The sequence below is a fragment of the Dermacentor silvarum genome, chromosome 2 (assembly GCF_013339745.2).
Source record: "Dermacentor silvarum isolate Dsil-2018 chromosome 2, BIME_Dsil_1.4, whole genome shotgun sequence".
Lineage (NCBI taxonomy): Eukaryota > Metazoa > Arthropoda > Arachnida > Ixodida > Ixodidae > Dermacentor > Dermacentor silvarum.
This window is the reverse complement of record NC_051155.1, coordinates 172299047-172318959: the sequence shown is the minus strand read 5'-3', so window position 1 is coordinate 172318959 and position 19913 is coordinate 172299047. Positions and strand designations below refer to the sequence as shown.

At 43.4% G+C, this 19913-nt stretch overlaps 1 protein-coding gene and 1 pseudogene across 2 annotated transcripts in view; one reads left to right on the top strand and one right to left on the bottom strand.

Annotated features, from left to right (window-relative positions):
* The first annotated feature begins 3033 nt into the window (after positions 1–3033).
* Positions 3034–3218, top strand: LOC119443266 (U1 spliceosomal RNA; annotated as a pseudogene).
* Positions 3219–12415: 9197 nt separating this feature from the next.
* LOC119442120 (SH3 domain-binding protein 5 homolog) overlaps positions 12416–19913 on the bottom strand; it is a 32271-nt gene continuing 24773 nt past the window's right edge. For both annotated transcript variants that reach the window (XM_049661906.1, XM_037706870.2), the window contains one exon: positions 12416–18634. The gene's annotated coding sequence lies outside the window, so the exon portion shown is untranslated. The remainder of the gene's footprint in view (positions 18635–19913) is intronic.

Genomic DNA, 19913 nt, shown 5'->3' with positions numbered 1-19913 from the left:
TACTGAGTTTAGTTAAACAAAGTACACCATATCCACTGAGCTGAGCTGCTCTACAAGGGATACACAATGTGAAATTGATTAAACGAGTTCGTTTCATTCGCATAGTACGTTCCGATAATTTGTTTTTTTAATCTGCCCGGCACTTTATGAGCTGTGAAATTTTCGATTCACAATATAGCCTCTCACTGCTACAAATAATCCTTCGAATACACACAGTGGTATTTTCTGTGTACTCTTGTACGAGCCGTGATTCTTGTTTGTACTGTTAATTCCTTTGCTGTATTTTGTCGTTTAAATAAATGAGCCTTGTGAAACGGGGAAAACCGTTACATCTGAAGCAGAAAGGTTTAGAGATGTATCGGCCAGCAGGTTAGGTTAGCTAAGGAATGTTGATATCAAACGATGATTAAGTTCTGAAGATTTCAGCTGCATCAATTGTAATGAGCAGATGCGCACTGTCACATATCACTGATATATCAGCGCTAAGTCCGTAAGTTCTAGCACATTTTAATTGCTAATAAGTACATTGATATACATCTGAGCTCTGCGTAAATACCTATCACAGCCGATTTTGTTGAACGACTGCTATCGACAGGTGCTGGTTTTACTTATGGAGAAAGCAAATGTTGCTCATCAAGGAATAGCTGAAAATTATTAGTGTTACATTCACTGTTCAATTTGTCTATTATAAAAAAAACAGCATTGTTCTATATAGCTCAATTTGCTGATGTTAGCGAGCCTCGAATACGTATACGTTTTGCAGTCACACCACCAGACTCTTGCGACCTACTACACCGACGCTAGCCTTTACTCCGCAACACCACAAGGCCCCAGAAAACCGGCATACAAAACGTCAGTATCTAGCCAAAACAAAGTGGTGGCCTGTGCATCTATACGCACCAGATCACGCGCCACCGCGGAGGCAGCAGCCATATCCCTCGCAATCAAAGAAGCAGAACGAAGAGGTCGCTCCTCAAATATCCTGACGGATTCGCAAGCCGCCTGTCGGTTATATCTTAGAGGCACACTTCCCAGGTGCGTCACCGATATCCTGGGCCCCACGCTGACTGAGTACCATGGGGTCGTCTGGTGCCCAGGGCATACGGGCCTGGAAGGCAACGAGGAGGCCGACTTCGTAGCTCGCGGAATTGCTGGCCGAGCCGCGGAACCCTCTTCGAGGTCACTCGCAGACCACCATGAAGAACCCATCACGAGCAGGCAGATTCTGGAGGACCAACGCCTGACCAGACGGAAGTGCGCTCCTCCGTATTCCAAGTTAAGCAGCCAACAAACCAGGGACTGGCACCGCTTTCAAACCAACACATACCCGTACATATCGAGATTGAACGCAATCTTTCCAGAGGTATACACAACCAGGGTATGCCCCTGGTGAAATGACCATGTGCACACAGCCACAATGACACGCATTACTTACCAGTGTACGGAGCGCCCAGCCCAGGCAGTATCCAGGCTGGTGAGCTCATCACAGACACTCACAACGTGGTCTTGGGAGGCACGGCTTTCCGAGCTGGCACTGGGAAGCCAACTGGCGAACCTGGACCAGGCCCGGCGAGCCGCCGCGGCGAGTGGGGCTCTACAAGAGGGCTCCACCCGAGATTAACCACACGGAGTCTCTTCGTACATTAAAGTTTGTTCATCATCAAGGAAGAGGACAGTTTTGCGAGCAAACGCGCACGCAGATTTTCAATGTTTGTAATGTGAGAACTTGCTTCGTGACTGCATGTGCATCCTCCGTTAAAAGAAACTAAATATGTATTTTTGATCGTTCGCGCATACACACACCAAGAGAAATCAATATGTCGAAGTGACGCCCGCATGAAGTTTACCCACGTTTAAATTCTGAAGCAATCTTTTCGTATTGCAGAATGAGTGAAAGGTGGGCAAGTTGGACGGCATTCATAGCTATAGGCTTGGGCAGCGCGGTTAATCAATGAACGCGATGTAACACAGACAAACGGGGAGAGATGGAGACGTGTTACGTCGCACTGCAACATCTACGCATTGCAGTCAGTAGCAACTAGCAAGGGTTAAGCAGAACTGTCATATAAAGAAAATAACGACAGAACCGATCACCAGCGTGTGTTCAGTGCCCTACGTCCACGTACCGACACGTATCAGTACGGACCACCGTACAGGATGCCAACCTCTGAAGGCAGTTTCCCCCAAAATCAGATAAAGAAATTCCCAAGATTCCTCTAGTTTTTAAGGATATAGTTTTTCACTTTCCCAATATACTTTTCATAGAGCTAAACTGGTTTCTTATGCAGATAGACTGCAACAGTATAGTTTAGATTTATTGCCAAGCTCGTTTTTATAAATTTTAACTAATGAAGCCGCTGCGCTCAAGTTTAAATGATGTTGCAGTGCAAGTTTTTGCAGTACAACATTTTTTATTTGCCTCCCAAATTTTTCCTGGATAAAGAAGTTTTTTCTAAAGAACACATAAATTCCCTAGATCTAAGAAAAATTCCTTGGGGTTGGCAGCACTGCCACCGTGGTACGGACCAAGATCTGGATCCTCCAGGGCCGTGTTCTTGATCAACTGTGCGTACGAGTGTGTGCGAGTTATTCAAGCGAAGCAGGTGAAGGCTAGCGATCTATTTCAGCAAGCATAGCACGGTGGCACTGCGATAGAACACACAACGGCATTCTTCCTTAATGCAAAGCATCAACGGCAGAAAATATTGGTAAACTGGCTAAACAAACACCAACCGGAATAGCGCCAAAAGGAGTGGTAAGCTGCGCCACCACCAGTCAGCCCTGTGAAACGACGTAAACGTTGACAATGGAAATAGTATGTGTAACTTTTATGCTGTTATAACTTATTTCGGCAAATATACAATCTGACTAATTAAAGGACATATGGAGAAGAAAAATGCGTAAGTAAATTCATTATAAATTTAGATTAACAATTGTAAATTTATAGAACATTCAATCAAGTAGTTTGCTAATAACCAGAGAAACACAGAGTGTATAGAAGGATGGGGTGGGGAAGCAAGACCAAGCATCAGCATACTTACCTGGTGCCGAGATAACCACGATCAAGGAGGTGGTGTCACAGAACACCCATAGTGGTGTATCCAGGGTTAGGCGCGGGCATTGCACTGCGCCTGTGTTGACCCCTGCCACTACCCCAAACTGGGGCAGATGGGGCATGCAATTTCTTGTAGTTGGGGACTGCGTTCGCGCTATCCGAGAATTGATGCGCGGAAATGGCAGCGTGGGCGCTGCTACGAGTTCACATATGGTAAGGCGGTGGTCGCACTCTGGCGGCACGAGTTCCCCGTTTTCAGTACTTTCAGAGTAACCGCGGCGGCTCTTTTACTTAGGATATAAAGTTGTGGTATATACCATAAAAGGTTTAATTCTTGTAGATTCCAACTATATATAATATAAGGAAATTGATTAATGTGATTTAATTTAGAAATAAATGTTCAGGAACAAGCATGAGATACATGGTTTTTGCGAACTGTGTCTCAGTTGTGACCATATTTAGAAGAAACTACCGCACTTACTGCATTGCGGCTTGCTCTGTAGCTTTAGGACATATTTATCTAGTTCCTAGACGTAGCAAAACAATTTTGAATTTTTACTTTTTGGATAATTTGCTTTTTAAAATTGCCAAATATTGCAATCTTCCGTTGTAAACAGCCCGGCAACTACATGCTCAAGGAAGCTAAATTTTGGATAAAGGAGAGTTCAAGGAATTTCCATTTAGGACACAAAATTTCATTCATGTAACTTTATTAGTTTTAAAGCGCAGCTTCGTAGCTTTATTACCTTCCCGCAAAAATGGGCAAAAATAAAACCAGAATTCTAAATATTGCTTATTTTCGGCCGCATTATTAGGAAAACTAATAAAGTTACATAAATGAAATTTTGCGTTCTAAATGTAAATTCTTTGAACTCTACTTTATCCAAAATGTAGCTTCCTTGAGCATGTAGTTGCCGGGCTGTTTACAACAGAAGATTGCGATATTTGGCAATTTGCGATATTTGGCAAAAAGTAAAAATTCAAAATTATATTGCTACGTCTAGGAACTAGATAAATATGTCCTAAAGCTACAGATCAAGCCGCAATGCAGTAAGTGCGGTAGTTTCTTCTAAATATGGTCACAACTGAGACACAGTTCGGAAAAACCGTGTATCTCGTGCTTGTTCTTGAACATTTATTTCTAAATCACATCAATCAATTTCTTTATATTATATATAATTGGAATCTACAAGAATTAAGATTTTTATGGTTTATACCACAACTTCATATCTTAAGTAGAAGAGCCGCCACGGTTGCTCCAAAAGTACTGAAAACGGGGGGCTCGTGCCGCCGGAATGGGACCGCTACCTTAAGGGCCCCGTGTCGCAGAAATTCCGGTGTTCGCGCTGTAACCACGCAAGCGACCTACCGCGTGGCGCGTAGGCGTTACTGTAGTAATAGAATTCCTCAAAGTAAAATGCGTCAGAAAATTCTTAAAGTACAACTTAAACATAACCGGCAGCCCTGATGGCGTAGGATTGTAATTTGAATATACGAAAAAACAATTCTGTTACGCGGAAACGCACAAAAACCATTTTTGCTTGCAATGAGTCACCGCTGGTAGCCTCTGCCTTAGGGGGTCATGAGCCATTGCTCTGTCCCGCACTGCCACCGGGATCGGCCCACAACTGTTCCCTGTCGACCTTACGCCACGAAGAAATCCTGGGAACCAAGCCATAGACAGCTGCACTGAAAAAAATATTCACCGACGATTACGATACTACCCAATGCGAAATTTGAGTGCAGCTCAATACGCGTTTTCATTTTCGCGGTATATTGGCTGGCGCGGACAATCCCTCTCGTGCGACATGTTGCAAACGAAGCGAAGTATGGCGCGACTGACTCGCTAATCTGGAGATCGCGAGAGGCAGCACGCGGGTGACACGTAGGCGCGAGAGTACCCGCCGCAGACAGACTTTCGCTCATGCAGCGCTTTGTTTTAACGCGCTCGCCGCATGCCTTACCGATGGCGTCATCGGTCAATAGATAATGCGCGCTACTCTGGCGCTATCTCGAAGCGATCGTCGCCGCAGAAAGCCCCATACACACTAGCGGTAAGACGCGCAAGGCGCGCCGCAGCTGCGGCAGAGCGGCCACACCAACTGGCGGCGAGCCGCTGCGGCAGTCAGGTGACAGCACGAAAACTCGCCTCCTCTCTGTAGGTGCGAGATGTCGTGTGCTTTTTCCTTAGTCTGCCGACAAGTCGGAGCTGTGTTAACGTTCTTCGTTCTTAACGCAAGTCATGTCTTATGAAGATGACGTCGTTGGCAGTGATCATTATCATGTTGGTGTGCTCTCTTCTGTTGCGGCGTCGCCGCGTTCCTAAATCAAGGAGAATGAGGTACTGGGTGTCGTATCCAGGCGACACTGTCGCCACCGCATACAGAGTCGCACAGAATCGGATATGGCGCACTGTCTCCAAAAACCTATCCATCAGGACGACCACGTCTAAATCTCGCGCGCGAAAGAAAAGCAGGAAGCGCGCCTTCTTCCGTTGCGCTCGAGGCACCGGCGAGGAACCGAGGGGGGGGGGGGGGGGGGGGGGATAGCGGGCGGCGTTGTACTCTGGCATAAACTGCATACTGCACGGTGGCGCGCGGTCGCGGGCGGTATCGTGAAAGCGATCTGCGTTGGGGGCAGAGTCTAGGCAGTGTAGGTGCGTCAGCGGCTCGTAGCTTTGTGCGTGCTGTGTTCTCGGCGCTCAGTTTGCGTTGAAGCGATAGACAACAGCACGAAGGTCACTTCGCTCGCTTCTGCAGCGGCGCTTCCTCACGCCAGCGTTTGACAGCGCGTGTCCGCGCTCATCGAGTGTGATGTGTTCATGTTTGCCTGTGGGCGCTTAATATAGTTTATAAGCGAATGTTTATACGGACGATAAAACTACTATCCTTACTTTGTATAGCTGTCCACTAATTTGCTATCGCAATCGATGCTTCGGCTTTCGGGCGAAACTACTTTTTTTTTCACAAGTAAGAATTAAAATAATATTGTGTGCAGTTTAACACTACTCCCATTTCTCAATTTTTCCTGTTTCTCGGCACTTGCGTTTCCCGGCTCCTACGGGTTTTTTTTTTTTTTTTTACGGTCCCGTAAAAAACGTATCAGCGGGGTTCTACTGTAACGCAATGAAAAGTCGCTTTGATGGAGTTTTTGAATAAAACAAAATTAAAAACATACGCTTAACAAGCTAGCTGCAATGAGAAATTTGGCATGGTGCCCCTAAAATGACACCCTCCCACAGCTTCCTCGACTGATAAAGATTGCATCAGCATCAAATATTTCTCGGCATCACATTTCTCATTCTCTTTCGCTTTGAATATACTGTTGAGTCCCCTTATAATGAAGAAGTCTCCAAGTTGACGAGCCGCGCGTGTTTTGTTCGATACTGGTTATAACTGCAGGTAAGTACGCAGTCGGACTCTCGGACACAATTCAGTACGAAGTGCACTCAACTATATGTGAACTGTCATAAAGAAGAATAGCCTTACCTTTCCTTCGGAAGGTCAATTGCCAACATTACCTACGACGTTCGGCGCATAGAGTTTCCAACAATAATTACTAGAGGGAACTCTGACACTGCGATCGTTCAGCCAATTGGCTTGCAGCTCACGTAGATACTAGCGCCACAGTTCCCTCTAGTTATTATTGCAAGAAACTCTATGGTTTCACAACAGCCGCCGCAGACTGACCTCGGCTCATGGAGTGCTTTGTTTCCATACATGGTATTGTTGGACGCGCTCGCCGCATACCATCGGTGAACAGACGACGGCGCGCTACTCTGGCGCCATCTCATAGCGATTGTCGCCCGTCTTGCGCAGCACTACGCATTTCTTTTCACGCTTTCGTCATACCCTGCTCCTCCGCTTTCCGTCTCATGGTTCCGCTGCACCCTCCCCCTCCGCTTGGGCAGGTTTAGGTATGATTGGTGTTGTTCCTGCATGCTGAGCGTAACATAGTATAACTATACAACATCCATCTTGAATAGTGCACTCAACTATATGTGAACTGTCATAAAGAAGAATAGCCTTACCTTTCCTTCGGAAGGTCAATTGCCAACATTACCTACGACGTTCGGCGCGTAGAGTTTCCAACAATAATTACTAGAGGGAACTCTGACACTGCGATCGTTCAGCCAATTGGCTTGCAGCTCACGTAGATACTAGCGCCACAGTTCCCTCTAGTTATTATTGCAAGAAACTCTATGGTTTCACAACAGCCGCCGCAGACTGACCTCAGCTCATGGAGCGCTTTGTTTCCATACATGGTATCGTTGGACGCGCTCGCCGCATGCCATCGGTGAACAGACGACGGCGCGCTACTCTGGCGCCATCTCATAGCGATTGTCACCCGTCTTGCGCAGCACTACGCATTTCTTTTCACGCTTTCGTCATACCCTGCTCCTCCGCTTTCCGTCTCATGGTTCCGCTGCACCCTCCCCCTCCGCTTGGGCGGGTTTAGGTATGATTGGTGTTGTTCCTGCCTGCTGAGCGTAACGTAGTATAACTATACAACATCCATCTTGAATGAAGGGTACATAACCAATTAAAACGTATTTACTGTATTTAGTAACTGTATTTACTGATTGTCGTATTTAGTAATTAACTATACAGATATTCCATTGTAACAAAGCTATATGTATACTAATATTTCTTTTTGCCACTTCTGCTAATGATGTGCAGGTAGGCCAGAATGAAACACTAACAGCAAGAAAAAAAGGAAAAGCAGGTTACGCACAACTATTAGAGATGGGCGAATATCAACTTTTTCGAATACGAATCAAATACGAATAGTCAGTATCGAATACCAAACAGTCAAACGCAGAGGCTTATATTTACAGCAGGAATATTTATTTTAGTATAGTTAGGTACCGCGCTTGTATACTGACCAGTGAAAAAAAGACATAACTATCACATACAATTAAAATAAGTTTTAGACACAAGATCCCTAATTGTTATTAAAGGAACTGCACGAATAGCCTCTCAACATCTTTAGAGCCTGGTTATAAGCAATGTTTCCAAGAATTAATAGCTGCTGAATGACTAGCTTTGCAAAAGCATTAAATAAATCACTGCTGAAGAAAATCGCATCGTAAAAAAAAGAAGAAAAAAAAAACTGCTGAAGGATTTCTGTTTACATGTTTACAGGTTTTTACATGTACCCACATGTAAAAGGGCCTGTTACAAGAAAAACATCGCTGGTCTTAGCATAAAAGATAAAATTGCTACATGACTTGACTGCAATAAACACGAAATTAAATTTCACAAGCAAAAATCAAAGGTTGGCTGTAGGCTTCTATCGGAAATGGAGAACAAACTTGCATTACTAACTTTGTTTGTGCATTGCTTGGAAACTTTCGTTCTTTCACTTCTGATAATTCGCGATAATCTGTTTAGCAGACGGAGAACAGTAACCCGAATTTAAATGTCGGTTGCTGAAAAATATTTGGTTAGTTCAGATATACGAAAATACCGAATAGTTCATTTTCGAATACAATAGTTAGAGTAATATTCTATTCGTATTCAAAACTTTGAATATTCGCCCACCCCTAAATTTATCTGTAATCGTAATGCAATGTATTTCGACATAAACGTCCGCTTAATATGTGCCATCTCCAAAACTTGGTCTATGAATGAATCCGGCCATGCGCAAAGGCAAGTACGCTCTATTTTTTCTCCTATATAGGGTGTTTTGTGGTGCTTGAATATTTCGCTGTCTCTCCCTCTCTGTGTGTGTGTGTGCGTGCGGGCGCGTGCGTGCACACGTGCGAGCCTGCACGTGCGAGCCTGCACGCTTGTGTTAACTGTAGGCGCAGTGAGCTATGTCTTAGTTGAACTATATCAAAATAGCCAAACAGAGGCGCTTGGCTTATGTGCAGAGTCACCAATACAAACCACAATGTACCGTGTGTCCCAGCTAATGTTAGCCAAGCCGTTCACCGAAAATAAGTATTAAAAACATGGTCCAAGATACAATTATAAGACCTACAGTGTTCAGTTGTCAGACGACTGACTACTGGCCACCCTAGGTCTTGTGATTGTATCTTGCACCGCGTTATTTAAATCTTTTTTTTTTCTTTTTTTACTTTTTGGTGAGCAGTTTGGCTAACATTAGCTGGGACACACTATAGAGAGAGACATCCCAGAGAAAAGACGTGATGCACACTCCATATTTCACAGCCGGCATAATGCAAGGATTCCTTTAGCTTGACTCTATATTTGTTCTACCGTGAACGGTGGCCAATCCTAGCGATAATGTGGCTGAAGCATCGCTCGAACCACTGACGAAGCATGAAAAGGAACGAAAATAATGAAAAGGTAGCATGAAAAGAAGCTTCGTACGTGAAGATTCTATAGTGTGCCTGACTTGGCCTGATCTTCCTTGCTTTAATCCACTTCCCTAAATAGGCTTCGAGCACATCATTTAAGTACAGTCGAACCTCAATATACGAAGTTATACCAAGACCACTGATATAACAAATTATCGGATATAACGAAGTAAACATAAAATTTGATTGGCCATGGTTTACTTCAATGATATATTTCCCTGCTACTATGAGATTGAAAATGCGGGATCCGACATGGTATCGGTTATAAAGGCAAATTTTTGTTTGCACGTGATTCAAAATATATATTCTGGTAGCCATTAAAAATGCCAAATACAGTGCCGACTGATTCAGACGTCCGATTTTTTGTTCCTGCATGATTATTCAGACTTCGCTGCGGCACCGCCAACAATAGCACCAACGTATAACAGCAGTAGCCAATATTTCGGACGCTGCACGGTGCTCGGGCATAAACCGAGCGCGCATGCCGCAAACATGGCGGCCATGAACAAAGTTGCCGCTAGAGTGTACTAGAATACGGTCTAGTTGCCGCCCATGCAGACTAGGCACGAAACCGAAAGTTTGGTTGCAGACTCCCGAAGAAGCGGTGCTGGTTAGGCCTAGCTGGCCTAAGAAGTGCGGTCGGCGGAGTGGCTGGTGACAAGCCATCGCAGGAAGCTCGCTGTCAATATGTTCGCATTTGTATACCTTATCGTTAGACGCACGCACAAGTTAGACTGACGGCCATAGTAGCGGAGTACCACATGCGTTCTCATCCGTGTTTAAAATGACTGTCGGCGGCTGCGCATTTTTATGTTCGCACTCGTAGACCTTATCGGCAGTCGAGCGTGGGATAAGGCGCACGGGCTAGACTGACGGCCGTATAGCAGCAGAGTACGAGTTCACGTGCAGTCATCTCCGTTTCCGGAAAATATCAGTGGCGTGCGTTTTTGCCAGTGGCCTGACTTGCTTGGACCGCAGTCAGCAAGCCAACGTGCCGATCCCACGTGATAATACTGATCGCACGATTGCCTATTTGCGGAGGTGAAGAAAAAAATTAAACTGGGGTTTTACAAGCCAAAACCACGATCTGATTATGAGGCATGCCGTAGTGGGGGACTCCGGAAAATTTGGGCCACCTGGGGTTCTTTAACGTGCACCTAAATCTAACTACACGGGTGTTTTCTCATTTCACCCGCATCGAAATGTGGCCAACGATGCCCGGATTCGATCCCGCGACCTCGTGCTTAGCAGCGCGGAGGTGAAGAGCGCATGTGATTGAGCCTCGTATTGGTACAGCAAGATGCCGATGGGTCATCAAAATCCACAGGAGACTCTCTGCTGGCACTTCGTTGTCACACCGTTTGCGTTGCTTTTGCAGAGACAGGGGGGGGGGGTCTTTTGTAGTGGACTGTCAATTTCAGCGCACACTCACTGAACAGAACTCGAAGCCGGTAGGGCAGGCGCCAATCGTCACCGCTGGCTCTGAAGTTCGATCCATTCAGCGTGCACTGAAATGGTCCATGTAGTGGACGCTTACAGAATAAGCCCCCCCCCCGTCAATATCTGCAGGTATGCTTATCCCGAATATCGGATATAAAGGAGGTATTTTGTGTCCACTCCGACTTCGTCAGAACGAGGTTGAACTGTATATTATTCTGTCTCGGGGTTTTACTTTCTGGAATGCGTTTACACTAGAGGCCGCTGAGTTAAGACAAACTGCTTCCAAATACGTCATGTTTTAATTCAGGCACCTAAACCTAGGCACACACCCAATTTTGCATTACACCCCACTGTAACGCAAACTACGTGGCTGGGAATAGAACAGATGACATTTTGTTCAGAAGCAGAACACGGCAGCCACAGCTGCGTGTTGTAATCTTTTACCAGCAGCACTTTTATTGCGATAGCAATTATATGGACACTCCAGGCGCATTTCTGCCATCACCGTTAGGTTCTGTGTAAAGTCCAAGGACAATAAAAAAGTAGCCGCGCGCCGTATGCTGTATGCGTGAGTGAAAGCGTGCGAGGGTGAGATGGCGATGATGGCTCAATCTCGAGCACGCAAGGGAAGAAAGCGGGGAGGAAGCGTGCCGTCTTTCATTGCACGCAAGGCTCCGAAGGAAGGGGAGGGGGGTGCGTTTTACCCCGGTGGCTGCTGCGCAAGGCGCGGCCGCGCGCGCCCGGGCTGCGCTATCTTGAAAGCCATCTGCGACGGAGAAAGAGTCCGCCGTGCGCTGTGTTTTCGCAGCTTAGTTCGTGTTGATGCGAGGCAGCACGAAGGTCAATCTCTCGCTGCTGCTGCCGCGCTTCCTCACTCCAGCGTTCTGACAGCAAGTTTCCACGGTCATCGAGTGAGATGTGTTCATGTTTGCTTGTGCGTGCGTGACAGCATGCTTGTTAATTCAGTTAGTATGCCTATGTTTACAAGTTTACACGGCCGATAAAACTACTATCCTTACTTCGTATGGCTGTTTACTAATTGGCTATCGCAATAGATGCTACGCCTTTGTGGCGAAACTGAGCCTTTTTTAGCAAGCGAATGAAATGTGCTTGGGAGCACTCAAGTGAGCACTGCAGCGACTCCGTGAAGGGTCACTACTCTGCAACAGAAGATAGTGTCAATCAATCAACGCAAGCAGGCTGCTTTTCAGAAAAAGGAGGAGGATTGTGCGCAACTAAACCTCACAGTATTCTTTCATAAGGCAGTGTCGCACACAAGAGGATTGACAGTGGCCAATGCAAGAACCTTTCTGGTTCTCACTACTAGTTGGCTGACGCCACCCACAGCCTTCAATGTCGTAAACGGAGTTGGTGAGGCTAAAGCCTTTAGGTGAGGCAGGGTAAGACAGAACTCGTGCAAAGCACACCCAAATCATTCAGAAATGAAATTAGAAAAAGTTCTTAAGTCTGCTTGCTGGTTGTGCTGGCTTATAATATATAGAGCAACGAACTAGTGCCAGAAACAATAAAATCCAAGGCGGTGAGCTTTTCTGCTCATTATTGTGTTGCAAAAGTTACCACACAGAAGGCAGGAATTTCAAAGGCACCATTTTATTAGTCAAGAAGACCGTTGTTTGCACCCTTCAAGAGGACGGCAAGGAAGTCTCGCAAGACTTTCTAAAGAGCAGGGTCCCCTACCATTCAATGCAGGACTGGTAAATTGTGCGCTTCATTAGTGCACAATGCCATTGCTGCACCATTCATTATTGCGCACTGCAAGTATCCCTCACACGTTTTTAAGAGAACTAAAGCTAATGATACTATATAGGAATATAGGTTATTGCTCCCAATATTGTATTTGGAGCCCACGACCATATGCCTAACCAAACGAGCATGCACACATTACAACTACAGCCATTAGGACATGGATGAGTCCAGACATGGTGCACTATCACAAAAACATGAGCAAAGGAACAGGTAATAGAGTGTGTAATTCAAAATACTAGAGCAGTTCCTGTGAAATGGCGTGTACACTCCTTAATTGTGATACAAGGTCTGCTGCTTTTGTCATCACAATACACAGTCAGCCGTTTCCCGCTTACAGTGTAACTGTTACAACACGGCAACGAGACAACAATTCACATCTGTATTCACAAAAATACATTCTGTATTCAACGAGCCTGTTACAGGCAACCTCAATGAATTAAGTTCTGCATGAATCCATTATTTACCAATACTTCAGGTGCACTGAAGCACAAAACAAGTCACAGAACACCTTTCATGCAGATAGTGCAAGCTGTCTAAAAGCATAATGAATATTAGTTTATAAACACTAAGACAAAATATTTGGCAACGTAAAAACACATGTGTCTCAATGATTTCGGACATTGTTGTTTTGTCTTGTCCACTATGGTGAGCACAATATTCAGTGCAAGAAACATCTGCATATTTTTGTTAACATCGGGCAAAAGGTACTCTTTGTACTTGTTTTAACAGTGGATACATTCACAACATTGATATTCGAGATAGAGAGAGAAAGTGTACAATTTGAAAAATAGATGCAACATCCATATAAAGAGGCCTTCTTTTGCTTTCCTAAAAGGATAAATTTCATACTGCATGCTTAGAAATACAGTTCTTAGTCTGCATTAAGTGGGTGGACATAGTTTCCTTTGGAAAAACTTTATACCGTATAAGGACAGTAGTGTAATGGAAGAGTCTTCCCCACATGACTGTAAGCTGGGCTACTCGGAAAAGAATTGACAAATCTTCAATACATTCTGTACTTGCCCTGCATGCTGTACTTGCTCTGCACATGCCAGCACAAGTTCCACAGTCCTAACACTTCCATGAGGAAAATTCCCATGTGGAATGCAAAAGTGACAACTGAAACGTGTGAAGACAATAGGACATGCAAGCTCCAACGATTATAACCAGACTTTAATTTCAGAAGCAAGAGGACGGCTGTAAATATCATTTTTCAATCCAGCACAAGCCAAATCTCAACAAATTTTGTCTAGTTGTAAGATCTTTCCATAAGATATTGCATAAAATTAAGTTCTTTTCTTGCGAAACAGCAGCCCATTGACCACTTATTTGAAAACTCATGCTCACACAGTTGTTGAGGCTAAGTGTTGACATGAGTCAGTACGCACATTTGGTTCTCACTCCAAAAACATTCACACTAGCATAATCGGAAAACTAGTTTGGATAGCGGGGATAAATGAAATGTCTGGAGAGTGAGCATGCAACTGCAACCTACACATGCTGGCATTACTTTCTTGCAAGCATCTCCAAACTGCTCACAGGTCCAATAGAGAAGCTGGGTACATAACCTAGAGAACTGTGGTTGTAAAAACCAGCTGTCTCTTCTTATCAGACCATGTTTAAGGACATAGAATAGGAAGGGGTGAAAAAAAGCTTTTTATATAGTGTCATCTCCATTCTATCTCAGCCTATTCTATGACCTGTTTAGTCATTTCTCTATAAAATCTAACTTAAAATGTCAGGCCCATCGGAATTGCTTGGGGGAAAGAAATCTAAAAAGTGATGGAGTTTTATGTCCCAAGGCTATACTGGCACTATAAGAGATATTCCAGTGGAGGGGCATTAAGACAGCACTAAGATTTTGGTCAACTGGGACTCACTATGATGCACCCAAGTTGTAATAAGCACACATTTTTGTGGCCTGGCACCATCAGAATGACATACCTGCTAATACAATATGGTAGGTACAATTTCATGTACTATGCTGGAACCTATCAACATCAACAGTTTGAGCTGTTTCACAGGTTCTGAAGTTCATCGTTTTAAAAATAAACTCTAAAGCACTTCGATATTCATTACATACATACAGGGGCAAAGTGTAAATTTGGACCATAGATGAATAATTACTACGTTGGTCATAATTTAAAAGATAACTAAATGCAAATTTTTACATATTACTAGCAAAGAAAAAAAAAGGAGGAAGCAATTCAACTTTTCCGGCCTACATATGTAACTGTACATGTCATTTCATTATATAAATATAGCTTAATAGTACATTGCAGTACATGAAGCCTTAATTGAGAGATGCAAGTTCCCTTCACAAAAGAATGTACAAAATGTGCGCGAGTTCAGCAACAAAAGTCGCTATTTAAACATTTTCATACAATGTCATGGACAACACAACATTGAACAGGTATTTGAAGGTTGGCCAAAATAAGACAAGATCCATCAAACTTTATGGAAATCGTGTGAAATATTGCTGATCAACGTTTCAGCTTCTATCAATGTCAAACAAGCCAAATGCACATACAAACCTCCCACAACATAACAATGGCTTAAGTGCTAGACAACCTTCCGTGAGAAAACCTGTCATCGATGTAAGTTAATTTTGCACAACGGCAGCTTCAAGTTCAAATGGCTTTTCTTGCCCATTGTTATTTGAACATTCTTAGATGATTAAACAAGTTCTTTCAGTTCAAATGATGAATTTATATCCGGAAACTGCACTGTAAACTACGAGGCATGCCACGATGAAAGAAGCTGGGTTGATTTTAACAAGCCAGCACTCTTTGATGAGCAACGAAATTTCAGTCCAAAAGCTTTTCAACGTTTTAGCATGAGGCCATCATGGCTGAATTAAACATGCAACCTCACAATGAAAAGTAGAGCTTGTCACCTGCAAAGCCAGGGTCAAAATTTTCAGTTCATCGAGTTTGAAAAAGAAAAGGAGCACTGTTCTATGCTGTTTGTCTGGCGCACAGATTGCGTGAAGCATTTGCACTGTCATTACAGAACAAAATGGAGATGACGCATTAATAATGCCACCTTAACGAGCCTAGACAGACGTGACACTGTGGAAACAGCCTTATTGTAGCCTTTTGGATGCCAAAGCCGCCAAAGATTACATTTCAATGTTGCCAGCATGACAAGGTCAAAAAAAAAAAAAAGCAAAAGTAGCACAGAGATTTCTGCTGTTTAGGCAACATTTATCTATGGTTGCAATTATGCCTAGTGCAACATGTGCTGGGGTATGCAAGTGAGTGCGAACCCAAAGACAAGCTTACTTCAACAACAACTTTGCCAATATTGCAGTGTTTCACAACTGACTGACATGAAAGGCCCGTCAAAGCAGAAGACCATATCTTTCTTAAAGAGTACAGGTGCATGACCAGGGGCACTGTTAGCTAGTATGTTAAAGGGCCACTGAAACACTTTTCTTGGAACCTGAGAAACATGCTGGAATCAATGCGATGTCTTTCAACGAATATATTCCTGAAGGAATGGAATGTTTACTTTCCCCATTCCCCGTCAACTCATTGATTCCTTCCAGATGGTACAGCGCCGATAGCAGTGCCTTGCCTATCGTTCCTTTTTTCCCTGGTGCACTTAAGGTAACCTATCGAGGTTGGCATCTGACAAAGGTGCTAGAGAATGGCAAAAGAGTGGTAACAGGGAAGGTGGGACAAGATAGACATGTGTGCATGGCCTTTCACTCGCGAATTATTTCATGGTTATGAACGATGGCCCAACGGCTGCAGTCTATGGGAAGTCGCGCTGGCTGTAATGACATGGCTGAGGTAATAAAAAAGCGGGTGCCTCGAAAACCACATGGGAGAGCAAGCAATCTATCATGCAAGATTGTAGGCTACCTGCTATTATGCAATGGAATAAAATACGGTCCCATGTTCACGGCAGCATTGTTTAGAGATTGGGAATGTTTTCTTGCCATGTTTGAAAAGCATTTCAGTGCACCTTTCATAGAAGTTGTGAGCTTTCTAAAAAATATAGAAGAAATCAACCAACCACTGAGCATCTATTCTAAATGCCGATTAAGTTAAGGATCTCTCTAAATATAGCAAGAAATTAGTTATAAGTTGCAACTGCACTGCAGAATGCAACAGACAATTAATAAAACACTAACAAGGAGGGTACTCCACGCTATGCGAATACGTATGAAATAGACAGTAAACATTATTTTAACACAAATGAAAAGGCATTCAGTTTTGTCAAGTTTACAATCTACTCAATACTTAAAGGACGTTGGAAGAAAGCGTGCATAAATCAGTTGGAATCGCTGAAGATGATGCTCAGCAAATTTAACAGCATAAATAAAGTTTGAAACATAGGTTTCACAGCTCCATCAAAGTAATGTAACATTATACAACATGCACATATATATGAATGGATGCTTCTTTAACCAGATGCTAACGCATCTTTAAACAGGATGGCCCCACGTGAAAAAAAAAAAGTTGAACAAAATTTGGAAAGACAGGCCTCAGACGTCTGCTAGAGCACTAGTGAAACAATGACATGAAAAAAAGAACAAGAAACAAAACACAAAAAATGATTTATCACTGACAACGAAGTATTCCAAAAGCCCTAAATAACATGTAAAAGAATGACATCAATATAAGTGATTTATTGTTTGAAAGCATTAAAAATAACTTCAAAATTCTAACAATTGGCTTAGATTTATGGCATCTGAGAAGTTCAGCTCCCCAAGATTGACGATGCATGTGTAGGGCCACACTTTCCAGATGTTGAACCAAAAAGAACTCTTAATGTGCGCTGCGCAGATATGGCAAAGCGATGCACGTGAACTCAAATTTTTCACACGGACATCTAGACTAGAAAGAGGTGGCAGCATGCCACTTGAAAGAGGTAGAACAGCATTTCACAAAGTTAAACAAAAGGGGGGCCAGTAGTTTAATCTAATTATACATGGTACTAATGTCTGCGGGGAATAAAAGACGAACAAGGAAGAGACTGAAGAAGATGGATGATGAACAATTGACAACAAGAACTTCATTTTCACACATCAAAAATGTTGCTCCCCTTTAATAATAAAGAGCTGTCGAATGCAAGTCAAGTAAAAAATGAACCTGCTGGTTATACAAGAGAAAGGACTGGTCAAAGGATAATGCAAACTACGTAAGTGTCACTTGCTGCTGCTTTTGCAAGATAGCTCGAAAGTGCAAGCCATCAACCAATACCTTGAGCATGCATTTGCTACGTTTTACCAAGAATAATTTTCTGAAGACACACGGCTTATATTAAATACACACATGCCTTACCCAATATAGTGAATTCTGTTTTGCACTGTACTAGGTATTCTGAGCTCACGTCAGTTTGAAATCTTCCTTCAGTGTTCAAATGAGCAGTTCAAGAGATGTCCTGCGTTCCTTGCCCTTTGCTTCAAGTTTGGCTTCTCACAACAAAATGAGAACAGCAAAACAATTGCTTCTCGAGTGCCTCTGCACACAAGCGCAAGTTCAAGTTTGTAAGAGTTGTTTTTTTTTTTCTTTTTACCAATGCTGTCCCAACAATAACAATGTCCAATGTCATCTGAACAGCAAGAAACCAAAACTGTAAACAGCAGCTACATAAGGACTTGAAGTGCACATTATTACAACTAACAAAACCAGTTTGAGTTCCTGGTCACAGTCCTTGCTGAATGATCAGTTCAAAACATATATACACATGCAGCAGGCATATATATAAAAAAAAGGCCTTATAACTGATGGCACCCAACAAATGTCCGAACTACAATTGAACAAGCAACTTGCAAGTATGAGCATGCTACAACTACTACACATGATGAATACTAGACCGTAAAGAGCAAAAATAAAATATGAACCCTAAACTAACTGGCAAAGCGTCAGTATTCAGGCGAGATTCCGCTGCCATGTTAGATCACTGGTTGTGCAATGCATTCTTAAAACCTAGAGTAAAACGTTGCTGAATGAGCTAAACAGTGAAGTAGGTATATGGTACCTCACTTTCTGAAGGAAGCCCTGTATGAAGCGGTAATTGGACATGTGGTCAGCCTGCAAAAGAAAGGATTAGGTTGACACCTGTTAATAAACAGCAACTTGAACATGGGTCAGTTGGCACTAGTTCGAGTTACAAAATCCAACAAATGGGATTGGTGGACATGCCAATCCCGTAAGACCTCAGGTTCCCAATCTTCGCTTACTCCCATTTTCTTGACAGGGCAAGGGCTGGTGATATTCTTTCTCTCTCTCTCTCTCTTTATTTACTTCTTTATTTCTCCCTCTTTCTCACTTTCTTGCTCTCTTTCTTTCTCTCTCTTTCTTTTTTGTCCCTAGTATGCGCCATTGAGCTTAGACCCTTTCTGCACTGTCACCAGGATCGGCCCACTTTTCAGCGTGACACCACCACCACCACCGCCGAAACTTATGAGCCTATAAAGCTTCGCTTAAAATAAGTGTTTTCAACGGGAGATGATTTATGTTCAACGCATTCACTGTCCCTTAAGCTCCACTGAGACATGCTGTGATTGAAGGGGTCGCTATTGGTGTCACCATAGGGCTCAGGTGCGTGCGTGCTGACTGATCAAGTTCGAGCTATCCGGTGAAGGCCAATTTCAGGATAGAAATAACCAAAGTATGGCCCATAGGAATACATGAACACCAGCTAGGTTCTTCGGTCCTAGCTGCATGAAACTACCAATCCAGAAGAAAATTGGAAATAATGGGAACAGAATAGAAAACTTGAACCTGTAGCAATACTTGAGTACAGTTATGTCTCTGATGCAGTTTCTTTAAAGCAGTACTGACATGAAATTTTCGACTGTAATTTCTTTTGCGACCGATGACGGTCCAAAACCTCTCTAAACCATAGAAAAGATATTGGCGAGCGTCACAGCATCCTAAAAAGTTCATTATAATACTTTTTTCTATGAACAAGTTACGGGTTCAATACCAAAGAGGTGGATGTTTCCTGATGTCACGACACACCAGCACCCTCCGTTATTGCCATTGCTGCAGCTGCCACACGCGAGTGCAGCCAGAAGAAACGTGAGCAGTCCCCTTGTTTTTTTTGTTTCTTTTTTAACGACATTGCCATACACAGCTTTATTGCAGCACAACATCAGCAAATTTAGTTCTTCAGCATGACAATGATGACGACAGCTCACACGTTTTGACACTAGCTTTAGCATCCAATTAAAATATACGAGGGCGAATCAAAGTCTTTGCCCCTATTTTTTTATTACCCAAAACAAGGTACATACAAGTAATTACAAAAATACATACTATTCTACATACCTTACACTATTTTTCCACAATGTACCCGCACCGGTTC